This window comes from Nymphaea colorata, chromosome 6 (genome assembly GCF_008831285.2).
Source record: "Nymphaea colorata isolate Beijing-Zhang1983 chromosome 6, ASM883128v2, whole genome shotgun sequence".
Lineage (NCBI taxonomy): Eukaryota > Viridiplantae > Streptophyta > Magnoliopsida > Nymphaeales > Nymphaeaceae > Nymphaea > Nymphaea colorata.
Genome location: NC_045143.1, coordinates 426836 through 448402, shown reverse-complemented (window position 1 = coordinate 448402; position 21567 = coordinate 426836). Strand labels below are relative to the sequence as shown.

The following is a 21567-nucleotide window of genomic DNA, read 5'->3' as shown; positions in this document are numbered from 1 at the left end:
TTTTAACACGATGGTGAGAATGTTGCTTTGTCAGGATCGTTGAGCAGTTCCCTTGTCTCACAGAACTGCTTACCCTCTTGTTGTATGGAAATCATCGTATCTTTTTGGGCAGTCCCTATGTCTTATAGGACAAATTACCCCTCCTGTTGTATGGGTTCATTATATCTCTTCTCATTTACTAATTCAAACAACGCCCATTGATTCCAACCAATATCTTCAATTTCAGCTAATTGACATTTTTAGCTTGATGGTGAAGACAGTTGCTTCATCAAGGCCTTTGAGCAATCCAGGTCTCAAAAGAATGCTTCCCCACTTGTTGTACGGGGTTCATCGAATCTTTTTGAGTAGTCCCTATGTCTTACGGACTACTTCCCCCTCCTGTTGCATGGGGTTCATCGTATCTTTTTAGCTTTATTTGATTTAACAATGTATCTCCTCTCGTTTACTAATTTGAACATCGCACATTGATTTGAACCAATATTTTAAATTTCATTTGATAGACATTCTCGACATAATGAACAGGAAGTTGCTTTATCAAGATCCTTAAGCAATTCCCAGGTCTCACAGGACTGCTTCCCTTCTTGTTGTACGGGGTTCATTATATCTCCTCTCATTTATTAATTCAAACAACGCCCATCGACCTCAGCCAATATTTTTAAGTTCATCTAATTGACATTTTTAACTTCATGGTGAGGACATTGGGTCATCATGATCCTCGAGCATTCCAGGTCACAAGACTGCTTCCCCACTTGTTGGACGCGGTTCATCGTATCTTTTTGAACAGTCCCCAGGTCTTACGGGTCTACTTCCCTTCTTGTTGTACGGGGTTCATTATATCACATCTGATTTACTAATTCAAACAACGCCAATTGATTTCAACCAATATTTTTAATTTCATCTAACAGGCATTTTTCACATGATGGTGAGGATGTTGCTTTGTCAGGATCCTTGAGCAGTTCCCTGGTCTCACAGGACTGCTTACCCTCTTGATGTATGGGATCATCGTATCTTTTTGGGCAGTCCCTATGTCTTACAGTACTACTTACCCCTCTTGTGGTATGGGGTTCATCATATCTCTTCTCATTTACTAATTCAAACAACGCCCATTGATTTCAGCCAATATCTTCAATTTCAGCTAATTGACATTTTTAGCTTCATGGTGAAGACATTGCTTCATCAAGGCCTTCGAGCAATCCAGGTCTCAAAAGACTGCTTCCCCACTTGTTGTACGGGGTTCATCGTATCCTTTTGAGCAGTCCCTACGTCTTACGGGACTACTTCCCCCTCTTGTTGTATGGGCTTCATCGTATCTTTCCAACTTTATTTCATTTAACAATGCATCTCCTCTCGTTTACTAATTTGAACATCGCACATTGATTTCAACCAATATTTTGAATTTCATCTGACAGACATTTTCAACATAATGGAGAGGATGTTGCTTTATCAAGATCCTTAAGCAGTTCGCAAGTCTCACAAGACTGCTTGCCCTCTTGTTGTACGGGGTTCATTATATCTCCTCTCATTTACTAATTGAAACAACGCCCATCGACTTCAGCAAATATCTTTAATTTCATCTAATCGACATTTTTAACTTCATGGTGAGGACGTTGCTTCATCATGATCCTCGAGCATTCCAGGTCACAAGACTGCTTCCCCACTTGTTGGACGGGGTTCATCGTACCTTTTTGAACAGTCCTCAAGTCTTACGTGTCTACTTCCCCTCTTGTGGTTCATTATATCTCCTCCCATTTACTAATTCGAACAACGCCCATTGATTTCAAACAATATTTTTAAATTCATCTACTTGACATTTTTAACTTGATGGAGAAGACGCTCCTTCATCGAGATCATTCAGCCTTCCAGGTCTCAGAGGACTATTTTCCCATTCCTTGTACGGGTTCATCGTATATTTTGAGCAGTCCCCAATTGTTGTATAGGCTTCATCGTATCTTTCTACCTTTGTTTGATTTAGCAATATGATTTACTAATTCAAACAACGCCCATTGATTTCAACCAATATCTTCAATTTCATCTAATTGACATTTTTAGCCTGATGCTGAAGACGTTGCTTAATCAAGGCCTTTGAGCATTTCAGGTCTCAAAAGACTGCTTCCCCACTTGTTGTACGGGGTTCATCGTATCTTTTTGAGCAGTCCCTAGGTCTTACGGGACTACTTCCCCCTCTAGTTGTTTGGGGTTCAACGTATCTTTCTAGCTTTATTTCATTTAACAATTCATCTCCTCTCGTTTACGAATTTGAATATCGCACAATGATATCAACCAATATTTTGAATTTCATGTGATGGACATTTTCAACATAATGGAGAGGATGTAGCTTTATCAAGATCCTTAAGCAGTTCTCAGGTCTCACAGGACAGGACTGCTTCCCCTCTTGTTGTATGGGGTTCATTATTTCTCCTCTCATTCACTAATTCAAACAACGCCCATCGACTTCAGCCAATATTTTTAACTTCATCTAATTGACATTTTTAACTTGGTAGTTAGGACATTGTTTCATCATGATCCTTGAGCATTACAGGTCAAAACACTGCTTCCCCACTTGTTGGACGGGGTTCATCGTATCTTTTCGAACAGTCCCCAGGTCTTACGGGTCTACCTCCCCTCTTGTTGTACGGGGTTCATTATATCTCATCTCATTTAGTAATTCAAACAACGCCAATTGATTTCAACCAATATTTTCAATTTCATCTCCTTGACATTTTTAACTTGACGGTGAAGACGCTCCTTCATCGAGATCCTTCAGCATTCCACGTCTTACAGGACTGCTTTCCCATTCGTTGTACGGATTCACCGTATCTTTTCAGCAGTCCCCAATTGTTGTATAGGATTCATCGTATCTTTCTACCTTTGTTTGATTTAACAATATGAAGATCCTATTCCTATAATTACATCTCCTCTCATTAAATAATTAGAACATCGCATATTGATTTCAACCAATATTTTAAATTTCATCTAATAGGCATTTTTAATACGATGGTGAGGATGTTGCTTTGTCAGGATCCCTGAGCAGTTCCCTGGTCTCACAGGACTGTTTACCCTCTTGTTGTATGGGAATCATCGAATCTTTTTGGGCAGTCCCTATGTCTTACAGGACTACTTACCCCTCTTGTTGTATGGGGTTCATTATATCTCTTCTCATTTACTAATTCAAACAACGCCCATTGATTCCAACCAATATCTTCAATTTCAGCTAATTGACATTTTTAGCTTGATGGTGAAGACAGTTGCTTCATCAAGGCCTTTGAGCAATCCAGGTCTCAAAAGAGTGCTTCCCCACTTGTTGTACGGGGTTCATCGAATCTTTTTGAGCAGTCCCCAGGTCTTACGGGACTACTTCCCCCTCCTGTTGTATGGGGTTCATCGTATCTTTTTAGCTTTATTTGATTTAACAATGTATCTCCTCTCGTTTGCTAATTTGAACATCGCACATTGATTTGAACCAATATTTTGAATTTCATCTCATAGACATTCTCGACATAATGGAGAGGAAGTTGCTTTATCAAGATCCTTAAGCAATTCCCAGGTCTCACAGGACTGCTTCCCCCCTTGTTGTACGGGGTTCATTATATCTCCTCTCATTTACCAATTCAAACAACGCCCATCGACCTCAGCCAATATTTTTAATTTAATCTAATTGACATTTTTAACTTCATGGTGAGGACGTTGGTTCATCATGATCCTCGAGCATTCCAGGTCACAAGACTGCTTCCCCACTTGTTGCACGGGGTTCATCGTACCTTTTTGAACAGTCCTCAAGTCTTACGTGTCTACTTCCCCTCTTGTGGTTCATTATATCTCCTCCCATTTACTAATTCGAACAACGCCCACTGATTTCAACCAATATCTTCAATTTCAGCTAATTGACATTTTTAGCTTGATTGTGAAGACAGTTGCTTCATCAAGGCCTTTGAGAAATCCAGGCCTCAAAAGAGTGCTTCCCCACTTGTTGTACGGGTTCATCGAATCTTTTTGAGCAATCCCTAGGTCTTACGGACTACTTCCCCGACTGCTTTCCACTTGTTGTACGGGGTTCATCGTATCCTTTTGAGCAGTCCCTACGTCTTACGGGACTACTTCCCCTCTTGTTGTATGGGCTTCATCGTATCTTTTTGGGCAGTCCCTATGTCTTACAGTACTACTTACCCCTCTTGGTGTATGGGGTTCATCATATCTCTTCTCATTTACTAATTCAAACAACGCCCATTGATTTCAGCCAATATCTTCAATTTCAGCTAATTGACATTTTTAGCTTGATGGTGAAGACGTTGCTTCATCAAGGCCTTTGAGCAATCCAGGTCTCAAAAGACTGCTTCCCCACTTGTTGTACGGGGTTCAACGTATCCTTTTGAGCAGTCCCTACGTCTTACGGGACTACTTCCCCCTCTTGTTGTATGGGTTCATCGTATCTTTCCAGATTTATTTCATTTAACAATGCATCTCCTCACGTTTAGTAATTTGAACATCGCACATTGATTTCAACCAATATTTTGAATCTCATCTGATAGACATTTTCAACATAATGGACAGGATGTTGCTTTATCAAGATCCTTAAGCAGTTCCCAAGTCTCACAGGACTGCTTCCCCTCTTGTTGTACGGGGTTCATTATATCTCCTCTCATTTACTAATTCAAACAACGCCCATCGACTTCAGCCAATATCTTTAATTTCATCTAATCGACATTTTTAACTTCATGGTGAGGACGTTGCTTCATCATGATCCTCGAGCATTCCAGGTCACAAGACTGCTTCCCCACTTGTTGGACGGGGTTCATCGTATCTTTTTGAACAGTCCTCAAGTCTTACGTGTCTACTTCCCCTCTTGTGGTTCATTATATCTCCTCCCATTTACTAATTCGAACAACGCCCATTGATTTCAACCAATATTTTTAATTTCATCTACTTGACATTTTTAACTTGATGGTGAAGACGCTCCTACATCGAGATCCTTCAGCCTTCTACGTCTCACAGGACTACTTTCCCATTCCTTGTACGGGTTCATCGTATCTTTTGAGCTGTCCCCAATTGTTGTATAGGCTTCATCGTATCTTTCTACCTTTGTTTGATTTAGCAATATGATTTACTAATTCAAACAACGCCCATTGATTTCAACCAATATCGTCAATTTCATCTAATTGACATTTTTAGCCTGATGCTGAAGACGTCGCTTACTCAAGGCCTTTGAGCATTCCAGGTCTCAAAAGACTGCTTCCCCACTTGTTGTACGGGGTTCATCGTATCTTTTTGAACAGTCCCTAGGTCTTACGGGACTACTTCCCCCTCTAGTTGTTTGGGGTTCATCGTATCTTTCCAGCTTTATTTCATTTAACAATTCATCTCCTCTCGTTTACGAATTTGAACATCGCACAATGATATCAACCAATATTTTGAATTTCATGTGATGGACATTTTCAACATAATGGAGAGGATGTAGCTTTATCAAGATCCTTAAGCAGTACCCAGGTCTCACACGGCTGCTTCCCCTCTTGTTGTACGGGGTTCATTATATCTCCTCTCATTCACTAATTCAAACAACGCCCATCGACTTAAGCCAATATTTTTAACTTCATCTAATTCACATTTTTAACTTGATAGTTAGGACATTGTTTCATCATGATCCTTGAGCATTACTGGTCAAAACACTGCTTCCCCACTTGTTGGACGGGGTTCATCGTATCTTTTTGAACAGTCCCCAGGTCTTACGGGTCTACCTCCCCTCTTGTTGTACGGGGTTCATTATATCTCATCTCATTTACTAATACAAACAACGCCAATTAATGTCAACCAATATTTTCAATTTCATCTACTTGACATTTTTAACTTGACGGTGAAGACGCTCCTTCATCGAGATCCTTCAGCATTCCACGTCTCACAGGACTGCTTTCCCATTCGTTGTACGGGTTCATCGTATCTTTTCAGCAGTCCCCAATTGTTGTATAGGATTCATCGTATCTTTCTACCTTTGTTTGATTTAACAATATGAAGATCCTATTCCTATAATTACATCTCCTCTCATTAAATAATTAGAATATCGCATATTGATTTCAACCAATATTTTAAATTTCATCTAATAGGCATTTTTAATACGATGGCGAGGATGTTGCTTTGTCAGGATCCCTGAGCAGTTCCGTGGTCTCACAGGACTGCTTACCCTCTTGTTGTATGGGAATCATCGAATCTTTTTGGGCAGTCCCTATGTCTTACAGGACTACTTACCCCTCTTGTTGTATGGGGTTCATTATATCTCTACTCATTTACAATTCAAACAACGCCCATTCATTCCAACCAATATCTTCAATTTCAGCTAATTGACATTTTTAGCTTGATGGTGAAGACAGTTGCTTCATCAAGGCCTTTGAGCAATCCAGGTCTCAAAAGACTGCTTCCCCACTTGTTGTACGGGGTTCATCGAATCTTTTTGAGTAGTCCCTAGGTCTTACGGGACTACTTCCCCCTCCTGTTGCATGGGGTTCATCGTATCTTTTTAGCTTTATTTGATTTAACAATGTATCTCCTCTCGTTTACTAAATTGAACATCGCACATTGATTTGAACCAATATTTTGAATTTCATCTCATACACATTCTCGACATAATGGAGAGGAAGTTGCTTTATGAAGATCCTTAAGCAATTCCCAGGTCTCACAGGACTGCTTCCCTTCTTGTTGTACGGGGTTCATTATATCTCCTCTCATTTATTAATTAAAACAACGCCCATCGACCTCAGCCAATATTTTTAATTTCATCTAATTGACATTTTTAACTTCATGGTGAGGACGTTGGTTCATCATGATCCTCGAGCATTCCAGGTCACAAGACTGCTTCCCCACTTGTTGGACGCGGTTCATCGTATCTTTTTGAACAGTCCCCAGGTCTTACGGGTCTACTTCCCTTCTTGTTGTACGGGGTTCATTATATCACATCTGATTTACTAATTCAAACAACGCCAATTGATTTCAACCAATATTTTTAATTTCATCTAACATGCATTTTTCACATGATGGTGAGGATGTTGCTTTGTCAGGATCCTTGAGCAGTTCCCTGGTCTCACAGGACTGCTTACCCTCTTGATGTATGGGATCATCGTATCTTTTTGGGCAGTCCCTATGTCTTACAGTACTACTTACCCCTCTTGTGGTATGGGGTTCATCATATCTCTTCTCATTTACTAATTCAAACAACGCCCATTGATTTCAGCCAATATCTTCAATTTCAGCTAATTGACATTTTTAGCTTCATGGTGAAGACATTGCTTCATCAAGGCCTTCGAGCAATCCAGGTCTCAAAAGACTGCTTCCCCACTTGTTGTACGGGGTTCATCGTATCCTTTTGAGCAGTCCCTACGTCTTACGGGACTACTTCCCCCTCTTGTTGTATGGGCTTCATCGTATCTTTCCAGCTTTATTTCATTTAACAATGCATCTCCTCTCGTTTACTAATTTGAACATCGCACATTGATTTCAACCAATATTTTGAATTTCATCTGATAGACATTTTCAACATAATGGAGAGGATGTTGCTTTATCAAGTTCCTTAAGCAGTTCGCAAGTCTCACAAGACTGCTTCCCCTCTTGTTGTACGGGGTTCATTATATCTCCTCTCATTTACTAATTCAAACAACGCCCATCGACTTCAGCAAATATCTTTAATTTCATCTAATCGACATTTTTAACTTCATGGTGAGGACGTTGCTTCATCATGATCCTCGAGCATTCCAGGTCACAAGACTGCTTCCCCACTTGTTGGACGGGGTTCATCGTACCTTTTTGAACAGTCCTCAAGTCTTACGTGTCTACTTCCCCTCTTGTGGTTCATTATATCTCCTCCCATTTACTAATTCGAACAACGCCCATTGATTTCAACCAATATTTTTAAATTCATCTACTTGACATTTTTAACTTGATGGTGAAGACGCTCCTTCATCGAGATCATTCAGCCTTCCAGGTCTCAGAGGACTATTTTCCCATTCCTTGTACGGGTTCATCGTATATTTTGAGCAGTCCCCAATTGTTGTATAGGCTTCATCGTATCTTTCTACCTTTGTTTGATTTAGCAATATGATTTACTAATTCAAACAACGCCCATTGATTTCAACCAATATCTTCAATTTCATCTAATTGACATTTTTAGCCTGATGCTGAAGACGTTGCTTAATCAAGGCCTTTGAGCATTCCATGTCTCAAAAGACTGCTTCCCCACTTGTCGTACGGGGTTCATCGTATCTTTTTGAGCAGTCCCTAGGTCTTACGGGACTACTTCCCCCTCCAGTTGTAAGGGGTTCATCGTATCTTTCTAGCTTCAATTCATTTAACAATTCATCTCCTCTCGTTTACGAATTTGAACATCGCACAATGATATCAACCAATATTTTGAATTTCATGTGATAGACATTTTCAACATAATGGAGAGGATGTAGCTTTATCAAGATCCTTAAGCAGTTCCCTGGTCTCACAGGACTACTTCCCCTCTTATTGTACGGGGTTCATTATATCTCCTCTCATTCACTAATTCAAACAATGCCCATCGACTTCAGCCAATATTTTTAACTTCATCTAATTGACATTTTTAACTTGATAGTTAGGACATTGTTTCATCATGATCCTTGAGCATTACAGGTCAAAACACTACTTCCCCACTTGTTGGATGGGGTTCATCGTTTCTTTTTGAACAGTCCCCAGCTCTTACGGGTCTACCTCCCCTCTTGTTGTACGGGGTTCATTATATCTCATCTCATTTACTAATTCAAACAACGCCAATTGATTTCAACCAATATTTTCAATTTCATCTACTTGACATTTTTAACTTGACGGTGAAGACGCTCCTTCATCGAGATCCTTCAGCATTCCACGTCTCACAGGACTGCTTTCCCATTCGTTGTACGGGTTCATCGTATCTTTTCAGCAGTCCCCAATCGGTGTATAGGATTCATCGTATCTTTCTACCATTGTTCGATTTAACAATACGAAGATCCTGTTTTTATAACTACATCACCTCTCATTAAATAATTAGAACATCGCATATTGATTTCAACCAATATTTTAAATTTCATCTAATAGGCATTTCTAACACGATGGTGAGGATGTTGCTTTGTCAGGATCCTTGAGCAGTTCCCTGGTCTCACAGGACTGCTTACCCTCTTGTTGTATGGGGAATCATCGTATCTTTTTGAGCAGTCCCTACGTCTTACGGGACTACTTCCCCTCTTGTTGTATGGGCTTCATCGTATCTTTTTGGGCAGTCCCTATGTCTTACAGTACTACTTACCCCTCTTGGTGTATGGGGTTCATCATATCTCTTCTCATTTACTAATTCAAACAACGCCCATTGATTTCAGCCAATATCTTCAATTTCAGCTAATTGACATTTTTAGCTTGATGGTGAAGACGTTGCTTCATCAAGGCCTTTGAGCATTCCAGGTCTCAAAAGAGTGTTTCCCTACTTGTTGTACGGGGTTCATCGTATCTTTTTGAGCAGTCCTTAGGTCTTACGGGACTACTTCCTCCTTTTGTTGTACGGGGTTCGTTATATCTCCTCTCATTTACTAATTCAAACAACGCCCATCGACTTCAGCCAATATTTCTAATTTCATCTAATCGAGATTTTTAACATCAGGGTGAGGACGTTGCTTCATCATGATCCTCGAGCATTCCAGGTCACAAGACTGCTTCCCCACTTGTAGGACGGAGTTCATCGGATCTTTTTGAACAGTCCCCAGGTCTTACGGGTCTACTTCCCCTCTTGTTGCATGGGGATCATAATATCTTCTCTCATTTACTAATTCAAACAACGCCAATTGATTTCAACCAATATTTTTAATTTCATCTACTTGGCATTTTTAACTTGATGGTGAAGACGCTCCTTCATCGAGATCCTTCAGCATTCCAGGTCTCACAGGACTGCTTTCCCATTCGTTGTACGGGTTCATCGTATCTTTTGAGCAGTCCCCAATTGTTGTATAGGCTTCATCATATCTTTCTACCTTTGTTTGATTTAGCAATATGATTTACTAATTCAAACAACAACCATTGATTTCAACCAATATCTTCAATTTCATCTAATTGACATTTTTAGATTGATGCTGAAGACGTTGCTTCATCAAGGCCTTTGAGCATTCCAGGTCTCAAAAGACTGCTTCCCCACTTGTTAAATGGGGTTCATCGTATCTTTTTGAGCGGCCCCTAGGTCTTACGGGACTACTTCCCCCTCTATTTGTATGGGGTTCATCGTATCTTTCTAGCTTTATTTCATTTAACAATGCATCTCCTCTTGTTTACTAATTTGAACATCGCACATTGATTTCAACCAATATTTTGAATTTCATCTGATAGACATTTTCAACATAATGCAGAGGATGTTGCTTTATCAAGATCCTTAAGCAGTTCCCAGGTCTCACAGGACTGCTTCCCCTCTTGTTGTTTGGGGTTCATTATAACTCCTCTCATTTACTAATTTAAACAACGCCCATCGACTTCAGCCAATATTTTTATTTTCATCTAATCGACATTTTTAACTTCATGGTGAGAACGTTGCTTCAACATGATCCTCGAGCATTCCAGGTCACAAGACTGCTTCCCCACTTGTTGGATGGGGTTCATCGGATCTTTTTGAACAGTCCCCAAGTCTTACGGGTCTACTTCCCCTCTTGTTGTACGAGGTTCATAATATCTCATGTCATTTACTAATTCAAACAACGCCCATTGATTTCAACCAATATTTTTACTTTCATCTACTTGACATTTTTAACTTGATGGTCAAGACGCTCCTTCATCGAGATCCTTCAACATTCCAGGTCTCACAGGACTGCTTCCCCATTCGTTGTACGGGTTCATCGTATCTTTTGATCAGTCCCCAATTGTTGTATAGGTTTCATCGTATCTTTCTACCATTGTTTGATTTAGCAATATGATTTACTAATTCAAACAACGCCCATTGATTGCAACCAATATCTTCAATTTCATCAAATTGACATTTTTAGCTTGATGCTGAAGACGTTGCTTCATCAAGGCCTTTGAGCATTCCAGGTCTCAAAAGACTACTTCCTCACTTGTTTTACGGAGTTCATCGTATCTTTTTGAGCAGTCCCTAGGTCTTACGAGACTACTTTCCCCTCTAGTTGTATGGGGTTCATCATATCTTTCTAGCTTTATTTCATTTAACAGTGCATCTCCGCTCGTTTACCAATTTGAAAATCGCGCAATGATATCAACCAATATTTTGACTTTCATGTGATAGACATTTTCAACATACTGGAGAGGATGTTGCTTTATCAAGATCCTTAAGCAGTTCTCAAGTCTCACAGAACTGCTTCCCTCTTGTTGTACGGGGTTCATTATATCTCCACTCATTTACTAATTCAATCAACGCCCATCCACTTCAGCCAATATTTTTAATTTCATCTAATTGACATTTTTAACTTCATGGTGAGGACGTTGCTTCATCATGATCCTTGAGCATTCCAGGTCACAAGACTGCTTCCCCACTTGTTGGACGGGGTTCATCGTATCTTTTTGAACAGTCCCCATGTCTTACGGGTCTACCTCCCCTCTTGTTGTACGGGGTTCATTATATCTCATCTCATTTACTAATTCAAACAACGACAATTGATTTGAACCAATATTTTCAATTTCATCTACTTGACATTTTTAACTTGACGGTGAAGACGCTCCTTCATCGAGATCCTTCAGCATTCCACGTCTCACAGGACTGCTTTCCCATTCGTTGTACGGGTTCATCGTATCTTTTCAGCAGTCCCCAATTGTTGTATAGGATTCATCGTATCTTTCTACCTTTGTTTGATTTAACAATATGAAGATCCTATTCCTATAATTACATCTCCTCTCATTAAATAATTAGAATATCGCATATTGATTTCAACCAATATTTTAAATTTCATCTAATAGGCATTTTTAATACGATGGTGAGGATGTTGCTTTGTCAGGATCCCTGAGCAGTTCTGTGGTCTCACAGGACTGCTTACCCTCTTGTTGTATGGGAATCATCGAATCTTTTTGGGCAGTCCCTATGTCTTACAGGACTACTTACCCCTCTTGTTGTATGGGGTTCATTATATCTCTACTCATTTACAAATTCAAACAACGCCCATTCATTCCAACCAATATCTTCAATTTCAGCTAATTGACATTTTTAGCTTGATGGTGAAGACGTTGCTTCATCAAGGCCTTTGAGCAATCTAGGTCTCAAAAGACTGCTTCCCCACTTATCGTACGGGGTTCATCGTATCTATTTGAGCAGTCTCTAGGTCTTAGAGGAATACTTCCCCCTCTTGTTGTATGGGGTTCATCGTATCTTTCTAGCTTTATTTGATTTAACAATGCATCTCCTCTCGTTTACTAATTTGAACATCGCACATTGATTTCAACCAATATTTTGAATTAATGTGATAGACACTTTCAACATAATGGAGAGGATGTTGCTTTATCAAGATCCTTAACCAGTTCCCAGGTCTCACAGGACTGCTTCCCCTCTTGTTGTACGGGGTTCATTATATCTCCTCTCATTTATTAATTCAAATTTCAAACAACGCCCATCGACTTCATCCAATATTATAAATTTCATCTAATTGACATTTTTAACTTCATGGTGAGGACGTTGCTTCATCATGATCACCGAGCACTTCCCCACTTGTTGGACGGGGTTCATCGTATCTTTTTGGTTAGTCCCCAGGTCTTACGGGTTTACTTCCCCTCTTGTTGTACGGGGTTCATTATATCTCCTCTCATTTACTAATTCAAACAACGCCCATTGATTTCAACCAATATTTTTAATTTCATCTACTTGACATTTTTAACTTGATGGTGAAGACAATGATTCATCAAGATCATTCAGCATTCCAGGTCTCACAGGACTACTTTCCCATTTGTTGTACGGGTTCATCGTATCTTTTGAGCAGTCCCCAATTGTTGTATAGGCTTCATCGTATCTTTCTACCTTTGTTTGATTTAGCAATATGATTTACTAATTCAAACAATGCCCATTGATTTCAACCAATAGCTTCAATTTCATCTAATTGACATTTTTATCTTGATGGTGAAGACGTTGCTTCATCAAGGCCTTTGAGCATTCCAGGTCTCAAAAGACTACTTCCCCACTTGTTGTACGGGGTTCATCGCATCTTTTTGAGCAGTCCCTAGGTCTTATGGGACTACTTCCCCCTCTTGTTGTTTGGGCTTCATCGTATCTTTCTAGCTTTATTTGATTTAACAATGCATCTCCTCTCGTTTACTAATTTGAACATCGCACATTGATTCCAACCAATATTTTGAATTTCATCTGACAGACACTTTCAACATAATGGAGAGGATGTTGCTTTATCAAGATCCTTAACCAGTTTCCAGGTCTCAAAGGACTGCTTCCCCTCTTGTTGTACAGGGTTCATTATATCTCCTCTCATTTACTAATTCAAACAACGCCCATTGATTTCAACCAATATTTTTAATTTCATCTACTTGACATTTTTAACTTGATGGTGAAGACGAAGATTCATCAAGATCATTCAACATTCCAGGTCTCACAGGACTGCTTTCCCATTTGTTGTACGGGTTCATCGAATCTTTTGAGCATTCCCCAATTGTTGTATAGGCTTCATCGTATCTTTCTACCTTTGTTTGATTTAACAATATGAAGATCCTGTTTTTATAATTACATCTCCTCGCATTAAATAATTAGAGCATCGCACATTGATTTCAACGAAAATTTTAAATTTAATCTAATAGGCATTTTTAACATGATGGTGAGGATGTTGCTTTGTCAGGATCCTTGAGCAGTTCCCAGGTCTCACAGGACTGCTTCCCCTCTTGTTGTATGGGGATCATCGCATCTTTTTTAGCAGTCCCTATGTCTTACAGGACTACTTGTCCCTCTTGTTGTATGGGGCTCATTATACCTTTTCTCATTTACTAATTCAAACAACGCCCATTGATTTCAACCAATATCTTCAATTTCAGCTAATTGACATTTTTAGCTTGATGGTGAAGACGTTGCTTCATCAAGGCCTTTGAGCAATCCAAGTCTCAAAAGACTGTTTCCCCACTTGTTATATGGGGTTCATCGTATCTTTTTGAGCAGTCCCTAGATCTTACGGGACTACTTCCCCCTCTTGTTGTATGGGGTTCATCGTATCTTTGCAGCTTTATTTCATTTAACAATGCATCTCCTCTCGTTTACTAATTTGAACATCGCTCATTGATTTCAACCAATATTTTGAATTTCATCTGATAGACATTTTCAACATAATGGAGAGGATGTTGCTTTATCAAGATCCTTAAGCAGTTCCCAGGTCTCACAGGACTGCTTCCCCTCTTGTTGTACGGGGTTCATTATATCTCCTCTCATTTACTAATTCAAACAACGCCCATCGACTTCAGCCAATATCTTTAATTTCATCTAATCGACATTTTTAACTTCATAGTGAGGACGTTGCTTCATCATGATCCTTGAGCATTCCAGGTCACAAGACTGCATCCCCACTTGTTGGACGGGGTTCATCGCATCTTTTTGAAAAGTCCCCAAGTCTTCCGGGTCTACTCCCCCTCTTGTTGTACGGGGTTCATTATATTTCCATCATGATGGTGAGCAGTTTCCAGGTCTCACATGACTACTCCCCCTCTTGTTGTACGGGGTTCATCATATCTTTTTGAGTAGTCCTTAGGTCTTACGGGACTACTTTCTCCTCTTGTTGTATGGGGGGTTCATCGTATTTTTCTCCCTTTGTTTGATTTAACAATATCAAGATTTTTTTTAATTGCATCTCTTCTAATTCACTAATTTGAACATCACATATTGCTTTCAACCAATATTTTAAATTTCATCTATTAGACAGAACATGATGGTGAGGATGTTTCTTTATCAAGATCCTTGAGCAGTTCTCAGGTCTCACAGGACTGCTTCCTCACTTGTTGTACGGGGTTCATCGTATCTTTTTGAGCAATCCCTATGTCTTACAGGACTACTTACCCCTCTTGTTGTATGGGGTTCATCGTATCTTTCTCCTTTAGTTTGATTTAACAATATGAAGATCTTGTTTTTTTAATTGCATCTCCTGTCATCTACTGATTTGAACATCGCACATTTATTTCAACCAATATTTTGAATTTCATCTAATAGACATTTTTAACATGATGGTGAGGATGTTGCTTTATCAAGGTCATTAAGCAATTCCCAGGTCTCACAGAGCTGCTTCCCTTCTTGTTGTACGGGGTTCATCGTATCTCTTTTAGCAGTCCCTAGGTCTTACGGGACTACTTACCCCTCTTGTTGTATGTGGTTCATCGTATCTTTCTCTCGTAGTTTGATCTAACAATATGAAGATCTTGTTTTTTTAATTGCATCTCCTCTCATTTACTAATTTGAACATCGCACAATGATTTCAACCAATATTTTGAATTTCATCTAATAGACATTTTTAACATGATGGTGAGGATGTTATTTTATCAAGATCCTTGAGTAGTTCCCTGGTCTCATAGGACTGCTTCGCTTATTGTTGTATGGGGATCATCGTATCTTTTTTAGTAGTTCCTAGGTCTTACGGGACTCCTTACCCATCTTGTTGTATGGGGTTCATCGTATCTTTCTCCCTTTGTTTGATTTAACAATATGAAGATCTTGTTTTTTTAATTGCATCTCCTCTCAATTTGAACATCGCACATTGATTTCAACCAATATTTTGAATTTCATCTAATAGACATTTTTGACATGATGGTAAGGATGTTGCATTCTGAAGATCCTTGAGCAATTCCCAGGCCTGATGCTTCCCCTCTTCTTGTACGAGGTTCAGTGTATCTTTTTGAGCAGTCCCCGCTCTCACGGGGCTACTTCCCTCTCTTGTTGTATGGAGTTCATTGTATCTTCCTACCCTTGTTCGAATGAACTATATGGAAATGTTTGTTTTAGTTGCATCTCCTCTCATTTACTAATTTGAACTTATTCTATTGATTTCAACCAATATTTTTAATTTCATCTAATTGACATTTTTAACTACATGGTGAGGACGTTGCTCCATCAAAATCCTTGAGCATTCCATGTCTCACAGGACTGCTTCCGCACTTGTTGTACGAGGTTCATCGTATCTTTTTGAGCAGTCCCTAGGTCTTACAGAACTACTTCCCCCTTAACTTGATGGTGAGAACCTTGCTTCATCAAGATCCTTGAGCAGTTCCCAAGTCTCACAAGACTACTTTCCCTCTTGTTGTATGAGGTTCGTCGTACCTTTTGCGCACATAAAATGAGACGATCACACAATATTTACATGGCATCCATTCAGAACTCGTTAAGTTATAAGTGTTGCTCTCCTGCCAAGATGAGGCAAGAGGCACAAGCATGTCAAATAATCCCAAACAAAGTCCATGTTTGTTCATCGCAATTCGTCAAGAATGTACTACCACATGGAGCATCCGCTACTTTCCCACGACAACTAGCCAGCCATTTATCTTGATTGCTCCAAATTGACATTTTGAGCTAGAGGGTGGGGACGACGCCTCATCAAAATCCTTTAGCAGTCCCTAGGTCTCACGGTACTCCTTCCCCCTCTTGTTGTGTGGGGTCATCATATCTTTCTACCCTCGTTCCATTTAACTATATGGAAATATTTTTTTTTTACTTGCATCTCCTCTCATTTACTAATTAGAAGGTGGTTTATATTTTAAAACTATCTAGTAAAAATTTTGTCTAGAGAACAACTTCTACAATTCCTAGGCTACTTCAAAAATTATACTAAAAAGATAATAAGTTCTCTAAGAAGGATGGTATTAGCATTACAAAAACAATCAATTAAACAATCAAATTTGCAAATGAAACACAAATAATCTATTCTACTCTATTCCCACCTGTCTAATCACTCCTTCCTTGCACTTTAAGCTCCATAACTCAAGAATTCAAGCAAAAAAAAGGCAATTTAGAACCACTAAGAATAAAAACACCAGCAAAATGAGGAAGACTAAGTTGAACCCTATGTTTACTAACTGCAAGAAATAAAATCTCACACACAAAAAAATAAAAACATTAAAAAAAAAAGTTAAAATACCTACCTTTCCAATATCAACTTTTAATCACAAGCAAAAATCTTACTCAATCCAACTTTTAAAATCTCACTTTTAACTAGCTGTGAGCACACCGCCACCCACACCTATGTGACATAGGTTCCAAGTCAATGATGGTGAAAGCAGAAGCTCAGACGCACTTCAGTGTGTCCATGCCCATCATTGCTTATTGAAAGATTTGCTACTGTTGAGCAACAATGCACCTTGCGTATTTGACAGATGGTTTTCCATGCCAAAAAATCTCTATACTATGAGATCCAAATACTGATTTGAGGACAAATTGAAGAAGAAATGGAGAGAAAGGGATCGGAGAGTCTTTCATGTACATGAGGAACGAAAGGATAGATAAAATTGATTTGATTTGGTGAGAACCTTTTCCCAAAATATTAGAAGACATTTGGGGACGAGAAGATGGCAAAGAAGATTTGTGTTGAGATTAGAAGCAACAAACTGTGGCAATGACGTGTGCTACTCTCCCCAACCAATGGGATGTGTTATTGAGGTTTAGGATGTATAGCACAAATATATGGACTGTGGACCAGCCATCATCCTCAGTTTGCTCGAAAATGGAAGGTCACTGGACAAATAAGCCAATAGAATTGAAGCCAACAGATAGTGTTCAATCGAAAATACATTGAGTACATTATTAATTACAAAACAAAAAGTGAGAACCACTAGTACAATGAACAACAATGTAATAACATCAATGAAAGTTTGAGAATTTTCAAAGTTGAAAAGAACAGAAAATTGTCACTGTAAGTTACAATCTTTGCATCTAACAAAGTGCAGTAACCATTAACAAAGTTTAACTTTTGACTTGAATCCTAGCGGCTGCAATTGCTGCAGACAAGTTTATTTAACTTCTGACCTACATCCTAGCAGCTGCAATGGCTGCAGAAGTTGACCATAGGAACTAATGAGATGGTGAAATGAACTCCTGCGATATAATATAATACATAAACCACATGCATATAGTACTAATACTAGAGTTGCACATATCCTACCATACGTATTGTAACTATTGGAAAATCGATAAAGTACACTCCTTGGGTAATTGAAACCCCCTTTTCAGTTGGGGTTCTAAAAATCCCTCTCTCCTCACTTCTAATTTCTAAACACTCGTAGGAGTTGAGTGGAGTAGATCTCCAATCAATTTAAGAGAGGAAACATCAATCTGAAGAAAGATTTGCACATGAGATATCAAATTGTAACTGAAGGGGTTGCTGATTTCTTTCCTGAAATGTATAAAAATCTCTCACCATAGATTTCGATTGTTTTGTGAAGATTACTATAAATTTTTATTGTTTTGTGAAGATCGCCATAGATTTCCACTGTTTTGTGGATAGATGGCTTCAGACAATCACACATGAAAATGGTGCACAAGGATGAGGAAAATGATTGATTTCATATTTTTAATCAGTTGAAAACTCTGTCAGAAAAAAAAAATGCTACTACCATGTCGAAAACAGAAATAAACACTCATTAAGCAGGCAAATTCAAAAATCAAACATAAATAGCATATTTGAAGATCCACACCCACACTGATGTGACACAAGTGTCCAAACAACATAGAAGGAGAACAATTATAAATTAGACAAACCTAATAGGAACATATTTTATTAGCTGGTCTTTCTAATGGTATAAAACAGAACCTTAAATGGCCAATATGCATTAAATACCTCCAAAATTATAGAGCCACACATATGCCCAAAATGAGCAGAACAGTTCTACCAGCCATACACCTGTATCAGATATCCTCTTCACTGTGAATGGGGAAGAGATCAAATGCTGCAGAACCAACAAGTGTTCCAAGACCTAAACCTGAAATGTTCAGAAGTAAACAATTGTGTATAAAACATGCATTTTTGCAAAAACAAAAAAAACAAAATCACCAATTTTTGGAAGCAGCAAACATGGAAAAATACAAAACTAAGGACTGATCACCAACGATACTCAAGTAGCAGCACCGTGCACAGGGTATTTGAAGGAATCTAGTCAGGCCTCGTAAAGATGCAAAGCAACTAAAGGCTCACTTGCCACTTCAAGAATCAAGTCCATGATCATTTTCATAAAAGAAAGAAGAAAGTCCTTTAAAAGTTTAACAGCAACAAAACAAGGGCATCATTAAGTTCAACACCAAAGGGAAAGGACAATATGAGGAACACCATTTGCAAAGGAGTAAGAACACCGTCATATATAGATCAACAGAACCCAGCGTTAGTTCTTCCTCATTTCCACATGTACAGGTAAGGGAGAAAGATATATAATTATCCTACATCCATTAGCTGATAATCAAAGCTTCATTTTGTTCATCACCATGTTCATGATTAAGTTGCATGACTTAGAAGCTAGTATTCCAAAAAAACAGTTGAGTGTACATATAGATTCCGTTCTTTATTTGTTTTGCTTAAACAAAGGGAAGTGTTACATAAATAACCAAAAAAAAGTATGATATCAAAAGTGGAACAATGATGGCAATATGCAATTTCAAAAAAGGAAAAACAGAAATTTCAATAAATAGATGGAAAAGAGCTTCTCAATGAATTTAGTAAATTATCTAAATGTATAAGCCAGCCCTTCTAAATTTCAACTGAAATATGTCTATTGGAGCAAAAAGGTATGTAAAAGCCTCAATTAAACACAATAACAAATTTATTTGCTATGTCCTTAGCATACTGAAAAGAAAAGACTATTCCGATCTGCAAATGACATGGGAAGGAGAGATGCTAAACATGTAAAAAATGTAACAATTCAGATATAGATTATTAAACACATGGAAATAGGATTTGGATCAAATTTGATACAGTTAAAATGAAACATCAAAATTACACCCAAAAATTTACATACCTAATAAACTGGTTCAGGAAACAAGAAGAGGGATGCCACCTCCGGCATATTTGCAACCAAGGTTCTAGAAATCATCTATTATAGCAAAAGACATCCGAGGAAAGCTTGTTACAAAAGCCAGGAGAGTAATATCAGCTATTGTGTGGCTCCATATCTCTGCCCTTTTAATCAACTCAGCTTTTGAACAAGGGTCTACAGCAACCACTGGCTTTGTCTGCTTAACAATATTTTTCACCTAATTACTGGCTTATTAAAATTTTTTTCACTTTCTATGACATTTTGAACCCCATCCTCCAAGTCATGCAGTTCCTCATCATGCATCAATTTTGTCTGTATTGACACACAGGAGCCTGCGAAGAGAAAATACGACATTTAGTCATGGTTATCAGTTCCAGATCATTATCATTGCCAACATTATGAATGAAAATAAAATTTGCCCAAATATGTTCTCATATTTAACATTTGTTGCACTAAGAAAATCTTTCTCTCCTTATCAAAAAGTTGTAATCATTGTAAAGATGGAATTAAGTTATGTATCTCTCACGATGAGAGCTTTGAGAGTTGTTTTACCATGGGCATAGGTGCTGGTCACCGAACCACGTGAATCTCTTGTTCTTCTTTTGTGTTGCCATCGCTAATCCCAACACCAATATCAATAACCCTGGCATGTGGAAAACAAGTTGACGTTGGGAAAGAAAGGCACCTAAAGCACGTGCAAGCCAGGAGGCAGCTGGGAAACAAAATCTCAAGGGGAAAGAATGCGAACAGCATGACATTGAAAGTAATTACAACTACAATATATAAATGCAAGAATCTGTCTTAACTAAGTTGAGGTAAGCGCAATGGAAACACCACCAGCCATGAATGAAAGGTATATGATGGGTAGCACGATACAGAACATGCTTGAAAGAGCATACCTCAGGAGGCTGACTGGTAAGGGAGACGCGGAAACGTGCCTGCTCCATTGAAGAGGAAGGTTCCGTGCATTTCTGACTTTGGGGCTGGTTGGGGACATCGGCGTCCATGGATCGCCGTCGAAGAGTTGGAAATTTTTATGTGCTCGTGTTTATGATCATGTTCCTCCCAAAAAAAAGGCATTCCTCTCAACAAGCCTAATGAATGCCTCTCAAAAAATTCCATCAACAAAACTCTCTCCCTAGGCATTCATTAGGCTTGTTGAGAGGAATGCCCTTTTTTTGGGAGGAACATGATCATAAATACGAGCACATAAAAATTTCCATCTCTTCGACGGCGATCCATGGACGCCGATGTCCCCAACCAGCCCCAAAGTCAGAAATGCACGGAACCTTCCTCTTCAATGGAGCAGGCACGTTTCCGCGTCACAGAAAATATAACGAGACTCTCTCCTACAAGATAGACGATAGATTAATGAAAAGATCAGGGGCTACCGAGAGAGATTAGAAAGGGAGAGAAAGAAACCTGCTGTGTTCTGATCATTGATCAGACGAGGAGGACACTCCGGCATATCCGGCGACCCTGGCATGCCGTGTCATCTGAGAACCATCGGAGGGGGGGATTCTTTCTTCCAAAACAAGAAAGAGCGGGAAAACAAGACCGCGAGGGGAAAACTGCACCTCATCATCTTTCGAAAGCTGTTCGCGGAGTGAGAGAGAGAGAGAGAGAGAGAGA

The 21567-nt window shown here is 39.0% G+C and overlaps 1 long non-coding RNA gene across 10 annotated transcripts in view; it reads right to left on the bottom strand.

Moving 5' to 3' along the window:
* Positions 1–21567, bottom strand: part of LOC116256428 (uncharacterized) — a 46903-nt gene extending 25336 nt beyond the window's left edge. For all 10 annotated transcript variants that reach the window (XR_004173124.2, XR_007573651.1, XR_007573653.1 and 7 more), the window contains exons 1-4: positions 21358–21567; positions 20488–20578; positions 19918–20267; positions 18750–18891 (exon numbers count right to left, since the gene is read on the bottom strand). This is a non-coding gene — a long non-coding RNA (uncharacterized LOC116256428). The remainder of the gene's footprint in view (positions 1–18749; positions 18892–19917; positions 20268–20487; positions 20579–21357) is intronic.